General features: G+C 34.9%; 1 long non-coding RNA gene across 1 annotated transcript; it reads right to left on the bottom strand.

Moving 5' to 3' along the window:
* Nucleotides 1-192: 192 nt before the first annotated feature.
* On the bottom strand, nucleotides 193-4,650 carry LOC107797095 (uncharacterized). The gene is made up of 4 exons (XR_001650599.2): nucleotides 4,313-4,650; nucleotides 2,761-2,860; nucleotides 1,848-1,947; nucleotides 193-637 (listed from the first exon to the last, which is right to left on the bottom strand). It is a non-coding gene; the product is annotated as an uncharacterized LOC107797095 (long non-coding RNA).
* Nucleotides 4,651-9,813: the final 5,163 nt, after the last annotated feature.

The raw sequence follows: 9,813 nt of genomic DNA on the forward strand, positions 1-9,813 counted from the left end.
CAAACATGAGAGATGTAAACAGAATGCTTCTGAGCCCAAACAATTATAATGATCACAAAAATTATGTGTATATACACACACACTAAAATAAAATTTCACGTAGCTAAAGTAACATAATTTGTTTTTATATACAAGCATTCTGAGTGTCGCAAAATTAAATTAATCCTCAAAAGTACCTAAGATATGCATGTCTAACAGAATAAAGTACCTGTAGAAACGTTAAATAATATGTTCTCATATATTTCTTCTATTTATTGCAGCATTATAAATTCACAATAGCTGCTACAACAAACTGATAGAAACTGAAATTGTCAACAAAAATTACAATCACTATCTCTGTGTGCTTAAACCTCACGAATATCTTATATGTTCAATGAAAAAGCGCGCATTTGAAGCATGAATCTTCTTCCACTTTAAAAGGAAATCTCTAAAAAAAAGATAATTACCGATAAGGCTTCAAAGACTGTTACGCATGGAGTGCTAGCGATAGTTCCTCTTCTGGCTGTAAGAGTTGAAAGTACACTTCCCTTGGTAAGGAATATACTAAAGAGAGACCTTTTCCATATATCACTTAATGACTGAATCAAGATACAGCAAATCTGAAAATCCTTTCTCCTTCGCATTCCTCTTTGTTAACCTACATTATTAATCCAAAAATATGACAATTTTATCTAGCTTATATAGAAAACTTTAGCGTCATAGTTGCTATATCGGTTGATATCTAAGAAAGGACAACCTTCTTTCTTACAAAGCGTAGGATATGCGAACTTGGCCTCTATACTTTGAAAAAGAAAAAAGAGTAGAAAGAGCTAACCTCAGATATATGTTTCTTTAGAACCAGTATAAAGCGCCAACTGTGTTTTAGAGTCTAAGTCACATCGACTATTACCAATGACCATATTTCACCGCACTAAACAAAGATAATAAAGAAAAACAACGAAAGTATAATAGAGCCAACCCCATAAATATTGTTAACCGCTACTATCTAATAGAAGTAAATAATGTATCCAATTCATGACTGATATATATAAGTACGTTGTAGAACATCCGTCAAAAGAAAAATAGTAAAATATTATTTAGTCGTTTCAGGCATATAACACATGGGGACATCAAATATCTCAAAAATAAAGTTAAGAAAAGAGTGCCATGCATATACTATTCTAGTTCAACATTTTGCCATTCAAGTCATTCGTAAATCAAGTCATTCACTATTAATAATTCATTTATCTAGTTTACATCACATACAGATATGACTTACTTGCCCCATGCCTAATATCTTAGAGCTTATTCAAACCGAAGAATGAACACCATATGAGATAATAATTGCAAGATCTAGGTAAGATGTGTCATAAGTTTACAGAAAAATAATTATGCAAGGTTTATCACCTAGAGCATTTGGTTAACAACTCCAACAATGATGACAAATTTATCAATCGAAGGCCATGGCATGCATATTTTCTCAGAACCAATGTGCATTCTGATGAGGGCGAAATAGTTTATTCTCTCTTCTATGTGCTTATGTACCTTAAACCAAACCCTGCTTCAATCAAATTTTGTGAAATATTATTCGCATGTGTGTTATAAATTTTGGTCAAATTTGAGAAAAAAAATTACTGTACATAGTTCAAGGCACCAGTATAGGGACTCAACTGTACATCCCTATGGCTAGCCTTGTATTCAAACTGTCCATATTCAGAGCTTTTGTTACATATGTATAATCAGTTGGCATCAAATAGAATCCAAGATTATCCAAATCAATATCCATAAACTCGACATCAGTGACATCATAACAAAATAATATAGTTGATGAATCACCATATAATTTTGGAGAATTAGAATATTGCTACCTTGCTTTGGGTTGACCGAGTAATATCCCCCAGAATGAGTAGAATAGTTAACATCAAATAGCAGACGGTGTGTCTCAGGCATATAGTGCCTAGCAGTAACCTGCAAATGCAAGAAAAAGCCTGTGATCAAAACATATGTTTCTCATTCTGTGTGGAGAAATTTAAATGATAACAATCCTACTAAACCCATATAAAAGAAAAAACTGGAAATGACAACAAAAGTTCGGCAAAGACGAAGATAAAGGAAAAACAAAATCGTAAGATATAAAGATGAATACAGCTTCAGAAGCAAAACAGTCAGATGATAGACCTTTAGGATATAAAGCTGAACTTTAAATAGTCTGAGAAAGAAACTCTTTTGCGATATTATGAACTTTTTACATGAATAGAAAGACAAAAAGTATTGAGAAAGCTGCAATTGTATCATGATATCCATTTTGATCTCTTATCACCTAGAGCATTTGGTTAACAACTCCAACAATGATGACAAATTTATCAATCGAAGGCCATGACGTGCATATTTTCTCAGAACCAATGTGCATTGTGATGAGGGCGAAATAGTTTATTCTCTCTTCTATGTGCTTATGTACCTTAAACCAAAGCCCGCTTCAATCAAATTTTGTGAAATATTCTTCGCATGAGTGTGTTATAAATTTTGGTCGAATTTGAAAAAAAATTACTGTACATAGTTCAAGGCACCAGCATAGGGGCTCAACTGTACATCCCTATGGCTAGCCTTGTATTTAAACTGTCCATATTCAGAGCTTTTGTTACATATGTATAATCAGTTGGCATCAAATAGAATCCAAGATTATCCAAATCAATATCCATAAACTCGACATCAGTGACATCATAACAAAATAATATAGTTGATGAATCACCATATAATTTTGGAGAATTAGAATATTGCTACCTTGCTTTGGGTTGACCGAATAATATCCCCCAGAATGAGTAGAATAGTTAACATCAAATAGCAGGCGGTGTGTCTCAGGCATATAGTGCCTAGCAGTAACCTGAAAATGCAAGAAAAAGCCTGTGATCAAAACATATGTTTCTCATTATGTGTGGAGAAATTTAAATGATAACAATCCTACTAAACCCGTATAAAAGAAAAAACTGGAAATGACAACAAAAGTTCGGCAAAGACGAAGATAAAGGAAAAACAAAATCGTAAGATATAAAGATGAATACAACTTTAGAAGCAAAGCAGTCAGATGATAGACCTTTAGGATATAAAGCTGAACTATAAATAGTCTGAGAAAGAAACTCTTTTGCGATATTACGAACTTTTTACATGAATAGAAAGACAAAAAGTATTGAGAAAGCTGCTATTGTATCATGATATCCATTTTGATCCATTCAATTCCCAATTTTTTCATGAGAACTTTCATTGTAAGTTGTGGAAAGTATTCCATCTGTTGGTTTCTTTAACCAGCTTCCCATTTAAAAACATAACGACATCTAAATGGCTTTTTCTTGCAATTAAACAAAAAGTTTGGTCTTTTTCTTCTCTTTAGTTCCAATTTGATGAACAATGATTTTAATCTTGCGATATGCACTAATAGATCAACAACAATGACCCAGTATAATCCCACAAGTGGGGTCTGGGTATGCACTAATAGATCAACAACAACGACCCAGTATAATCCCACAAGTGGGGTCTGGGTATGCACTAATAGATCAATACATAATAATAGAACTAAACAACACAAGAAAGAGTAGTGTTTTAAGCCATGGCACGAAACATCCTTCAGTATAATATATAACACATAATATATTTACTAATTTAAGTATAATAAATACGTAATATATTTACTAATTATGCCGCTGACAATTGAGTGTTGCACTTCATATAGTGAATATATCAGAGAAATATATATTGCATATAAAGAAAAAGATAGCAAATTATCTTTAGCGGTAAAAAAATCATCAGCTCTAACACATAAAGGCAAACCATACGCTTGAACCTAAATTTCAAAATCGCGATCTTTAAACTATAAACCCAAAAGCTTGATTCCAGCACATGAAAGCACTAATCCATATGAACTACTAACTGTTAACAAACTCATCAAAATATTGAACAAAGATAACAAAAAGAAATATAAATATTTTCTTCATTACCTATAAACATAAAGATAATATTGGAATATTTTCACCGTGTCAAACAGTCCCAATAAAAAAATTATAAAGCAAATTTAGAAATAGATAAGCTTTTTTCTAGTGGAGATATTATCAAACACTTTATGGGCATCACTAATATTACAAGCGGATTTAAACAGAGAACGGTAAGGTAATCCACAAAAAGTTAGAGATTATATAAACATAAATCCCAAACGTCCATGTGTAATCAATACAATTATAACATGCATATAGAAAATCCAAGAACAACTACCGGAAAAATAGAAAAGTAACAGATTAGCCATAAACTCAGCGCATTAAACAAAGAAAAATAAAAAAAATATTACCTTAGCTAATTTATCTTAAATCTACAATCTCTTTGTAGACCCTGCTAGATGGATATCATTGTCAAGATCTAAGAACACAATTGCTCCAAAAAATAGTATTTTAGATGGCAAACACTATGCAAGAGTTGAACCACTAAAACAAACCTCCAAAATGGCAAATACAACAGAATCATTCAGCATTGGGTGCTAAAATGCGAGGAAATAAAGGAAATTGAAAGAAATGCATGGTATTTGAGAAGCAAAAAAATGGAAGAGAGCTAGAGAGGAAGTAGCCATAGAGATGAAAATTTGAGCAACCTAGCACTTGAGAATGAAAGGGAAAGAAGGAGACCCGGAAAAAAGAGCAACATTTGAAAGTACACGTGTTCAAAAATAATACACGTGATTCTAACCTTAACAAGAGTAGTCCACGTTTACAGTACAATCTATATTACTTTTTGTACAACTATGTTTTGCAGAGTTCGTACACCCTTTCACATTTATATATAGTAGTTGTACAACTATGTTTTGCACAGTTCGTACACCCACATATATCATTTAAGGCGGATTATACGTTATTTACATTTTTTTTTCTATACATTAAAACAGAAAACAGAGAAGTAAAATATTTTTATCATAAGCGTAAAAAGCGAACATGAAGTTATATCTAATCAAGTCGATTTTTATTCTTTTTTTTTTCTTTCAAAAGTGATGAACATCACCTTTTCTTATTACTCCATTTTATCTTCTTCTTTTTATCCCAAATCAAACATATACTATTCAGTAAACAAAAAGAAGATTGTGGACTATGCCTGTATCGTTTTATCCAAAAACAATTCCGGACTTCTTCTTCTTCTTCGTCTTACGTTCTAATGGTATTTGTAAGTTATGCTCTTTGAAATAAGCATGATATTGAGTATTTGTGGTCACCGAAGCCTAAAGGTTGTGTATGCGTCTTCAAAGCTACGAGTAAAGATGGTAAACTCCGTAGACAGGCAAAGGTAGTAAGCTGGGCCCGCACGCCACACTCCGCCATCTCCATAGTTCTGCCAAACCATTGACTCTGATACCAGTTGTAAGGCTAAAACGGTCCAAAAACACTCTTAACATGGTATGATATTGTCCGCTTTAGGCTAAGCCCGCACGGTTTTCCCCAAAAGGCATCACACTATTAAGAGTATTCAACTCCTTATAAGTAGAATCATTTTTCTTTCTACTTTCCATGTGGGACTTTGTTCACATACACCCAGCAATATCAGTGAAGGGTTCAGTATAGTATAATGACTTGACGATGCTTAGGGGCCATTTGGTAGAGTGTACAAGAATAATGTTGAATATGGTGTATTAGTAATGCTGGTATTAGTTATACTGGCATTAGTTATGCTGGTATTTTATTAATTTACTAGGGATATAATTTTTTCCCCACTTTTTTGGATTATTTCAAACTTGCATAAATATAGTAGTATATTTTAATCAAGCATAATTTTTAAAAGATAATTTTGTGTATAACTAAGCTAATGCATGCATTAAAATCCATTGCATTGTTAATACCATGATTTCGTATGCATTAGTTATGCATAGGATAATACCAAATATGGTGTATAACTAATGCTTGCATAATTAATGTATAGGTTCAAAAAGTGTAGCAAATAAAGTATTAGTAGTACACAAAGCTAATACATGCATTATTTTATCTAATGCATCTGACCAAACTACCCTTTACATTTTAATCGTGTGTAATAAATATATATATACTGTATAACAATTATAATAGTTTTATGATTATAACAGTGTATAACATATGTGTATACACTACATATACTACCATATAATGTATATACATTGCTTATAGACTATAAGGGGTCGTTTGGTAGAATGTATAAGAATAGTACTGAATAAGGTGTATTAGTAATACTAGGATTAGTTTTGCTGGGTATCGACTATTTGGATTGATGTATTAAAGGTTTTGAAAGGGCAATTATGTCTTTATACATACTTATCCATGTATTAAAAATTATGATATTGTTACTGTCATGATTTGCTATGTATAAGAATAGTACTTAATAGGATGTATAATTACTACAGTATATAAGTATTAGTTATACATAAGTTAACAAATACTACCAAACAAGGTATTAATAATACCAAAAACTAATATATGTATTATTTTCCGTGATACATCCTACGAAATGACCCCTAACAGTGTATAATATATTGTTTATAACAATTGAATTTATACGCGGTTTTAAGGACACGTTATATAACTTGGTACAAATTAAGAAGAATAAATTAGTATTGAAATTGAAGATAAAAGAATAAATGCAAACCGCACAAATTAAATAGCCTTGGCCCTCGAGTTCACTCACCCTTGAACCAAAAGATGGCTCAACTAGCTTATGAAAAGAATAACAAGATAATGAAAGCTAGAAAATAACAGTATATTGCTTTGTATTGCGTGAATATCCTTTTTTTATTTTATAGATGATCAGACCCCCTTTATATAGTAGGGGAATCCTACTCTTGATACAATTTTATATGGAGTAAGAAATCCCATGATTAGCTAATTAATTGGTCTCTTCTTGATACGTGGCAGGATTTTTGCCGTGATCCTCGCCCGATTGCGGATATTTTGGCTTTCCTTTATTTGACTCGGTAAGCTTCCCTCGATCTCGCTTGATCTCTATCTTGCTTGGTCTCGATCTTGATCGATCTCTGGGTCATGAGTTCGGCAATCTAACTTGGCACCATGGTTCTATATAACACGAGGTTGAACTTTGACCTATCATGTTCTGGTCTCTACTAATCATATAAAAGGCAAGGCTGATTTTGATCGTATACAAATATTCCCCTCATTTCTCGAAGAGAGAATGACGAGAAACGATATGAATTTCTGAACTCCGTCTCGATGAACCATGACGTAAGCGATGAACTCACTGATACACCCGATCATGACATAAGCAACAACTTGAAACGTCCCATCGGTACAATTTCCAAGGTATTAAATGCCTGTCAGTTGCTGGTCGGCCACCACGAGTTCTGAACCGTCACCGACAAGCTATAAGTACTGTAACCTCCCTCTATTTCAGACTTTACGTTCAAAGCTTCTCCCATTCTTGCTTCTCTTCAAAAATCTCTTTGATTTGCAATTCTTGTACTCAATTTTTTTGAACTTTTAGCAAACCGCATACCATCCTAATTTCTTTTTCTTCTACGATGGCGAAAACTTCTAAGACTGTACCTCAAAAAGAGGTTTCCTCTTCATCACGGCCCACTGGTGACTGGGTTGCGGCAGAGTATCCCCTTGAGGTTCCAGGAGGGTGCCCTACTATTGTTGATTTTAAGATAAAAAAGACCTCCTCGGTACCGGGTCGATGCAAACCGATCTCGAAGTATATATATGTACAATTACTGATGACCTCCTTGCCAAGGTAAAAGAGGATTGTAACTGGGTTGATAAACATGTGGTGGTACCTTTGCCTGAGGAACCGATCACTACCCACGTGGAGGGTTTCCTAAGTGTTTACACTTACCCTTCATGTTGGGTCTCTTAGACCCTGCCATCATCGCCTTCTGCAAGAGGTACGATGTGAACCTTAACCAGATCCATCCTTCCTTTTGGAGAATAGTGATTCTCCTCCGATTCTTCGTAAGCCAAATCGAGGGATGTCCTTTTACCCTAGATCACCTTATGCGCCTTTACAATCTATAACTCTATCAAGGAGGGCTGATCAAGCTTGCTCGTCGGGCCAGCAAGGCCCCGTTCTCGAGTATAGATGAGGCTCGTGATCGAGGTTGGATGGGCCGATTTGTCCGAATAAGGACTTTGGGCCTAATCCCTATAGAAGACATGCCATTTCCTGAAAAATGGAACACGAATCGTGAGTATTACTTCGCCTTGAATTTTCAATTTTGCTGTTTTATGTCTTATATTCCTTCCTCATCTATGTTTTTAGTGTTGCAGATGTGGCTCAGGTGCCGGAAGTAGTTCCCGAACTCAAGAAATGGGCCGAGGTCCTGGTGTCGCAGAGATCATACTCCGAACATGCTTGCATGGAGTTATCGAAGGGTCAATGGGAGGCCCACAATCATGGTAATTTTCTTTTTTAGAACAGTTATCTTTCGGGCTTCTTCTCGAGCTTACTCATCTTTTTTCCTTTGTAGGCCTTGATAACTAGGGATTCTAGTTCATTTTACACTCCTTTTTACTTGAGTTTTGGATTAAAAATGTATACAAATAGTCCCAAAGACTTACATGTTGTACTTGTTAGCAGGTATGGTTAAAAATGTGACAAGTAGTCAATACCAACTCAAAAAGGAGTAAAACATGCACAAGTATCAAGAACAAGTCAAGGCATTGCTGTAACATAAAATCCACTACAGCCACAACAGACCCACCATGGCCACAGATCATTTAGTGCGGTCCGCGGTGCAAGAGTTTAGAGAGGTGCGGTCCGCGGATAATTTCTCGCGGTCGCAGTAGCCTCTTTGCGGCCGCAAACCATTTTATGCGGTCCGCGGAGAGAGGATTCAGAGAGTTGAGAATTTGGACAAATCAAGCTAGCGCAGTCCGCGATCTGATTTTGTGCAGACCGCAGTGAAGTCACCGCAGCCGTGGTGCAATTTATGCGGTCCGCGGTGGCCAGATTCAGAGAATGAATAATCAAGCCAAGAAGCCTCATCGCGGTCCGCAATGCATTTTATGCGGACCGCAGTACCTCCGTCAGGGGTATTTTTGTCCAGAAAATTCGGCCTAGTATAAATACTTTCTTTTCACATTTTTAGGGCATCTTTTGTAATCAGTTAGACTCCAGAGCACGCGAACGGCGTTTTAGTTCCATTTTGAGTAATTTGTAACTAGATTAACACTGAATCTTCATTATCTTAGTTTGTAATCAAATCATATGAGTTATTCTCCATCTATTTGTCTGTTTTCTTCCATTATTATGAGTAGATAGACCAATTAGCTAGGGTTATGGCTCAACCCTAGTGTGAGTATTTGATGGGTCTTTTGTTTTAAGGCTTAGATGTTTATGAGTAGTTAATATTTGGACTGATTTGTGTTTTCCATATTGAATTAGTGATTGCAAACGCTAATTTGTTTTGACTTGGGTTCTTCTTGAGAAAGAGAGCTTGAGTCTAGGAAAATTAGTCCAACAAGGAATTGGGGCGTAATTAAGAGATTGATAGCCCCAATTAAAGGGTTAAACCTAGAGATAGTAATACCCAACTTGAGCCTATATTGCTTGCACAATTTTGACACCCAATTGGTCTTGAGAAAGTCTATTAGGTTAAAGTCACTCAAGCTACCGAAAGGTATAGAGTGAGTAATTCTGTGCATTGGCTATATCGCAATCACCAGCATAACATCTTTGTTTTAGGCTTGAGATCCCGTCAAGTATTTACCTAGGAGAAAATCATTTCTCTAGTGCCTCTTTAATCATTTAGAAAACCTTACAAGCATTCATACTTAGTTTAATTTAGCATATCATTAGCATAAATATTAGAAGTAACAAACAACCAAA

Source organism: Nicotiana tabacum, chromosome 5, assembly GCF_000715075.1.
Source record: "Nicotiana tabacum cultivar K326 chromosome 5, ASM71507v2, whole genome shotgun sequence".
NCBI lineage: Eukaryota > Viridiplantae > Streptophyta > Magnoliopsida > Solanales > Solanaceae > Nicotiana > Nicotiana tabacum.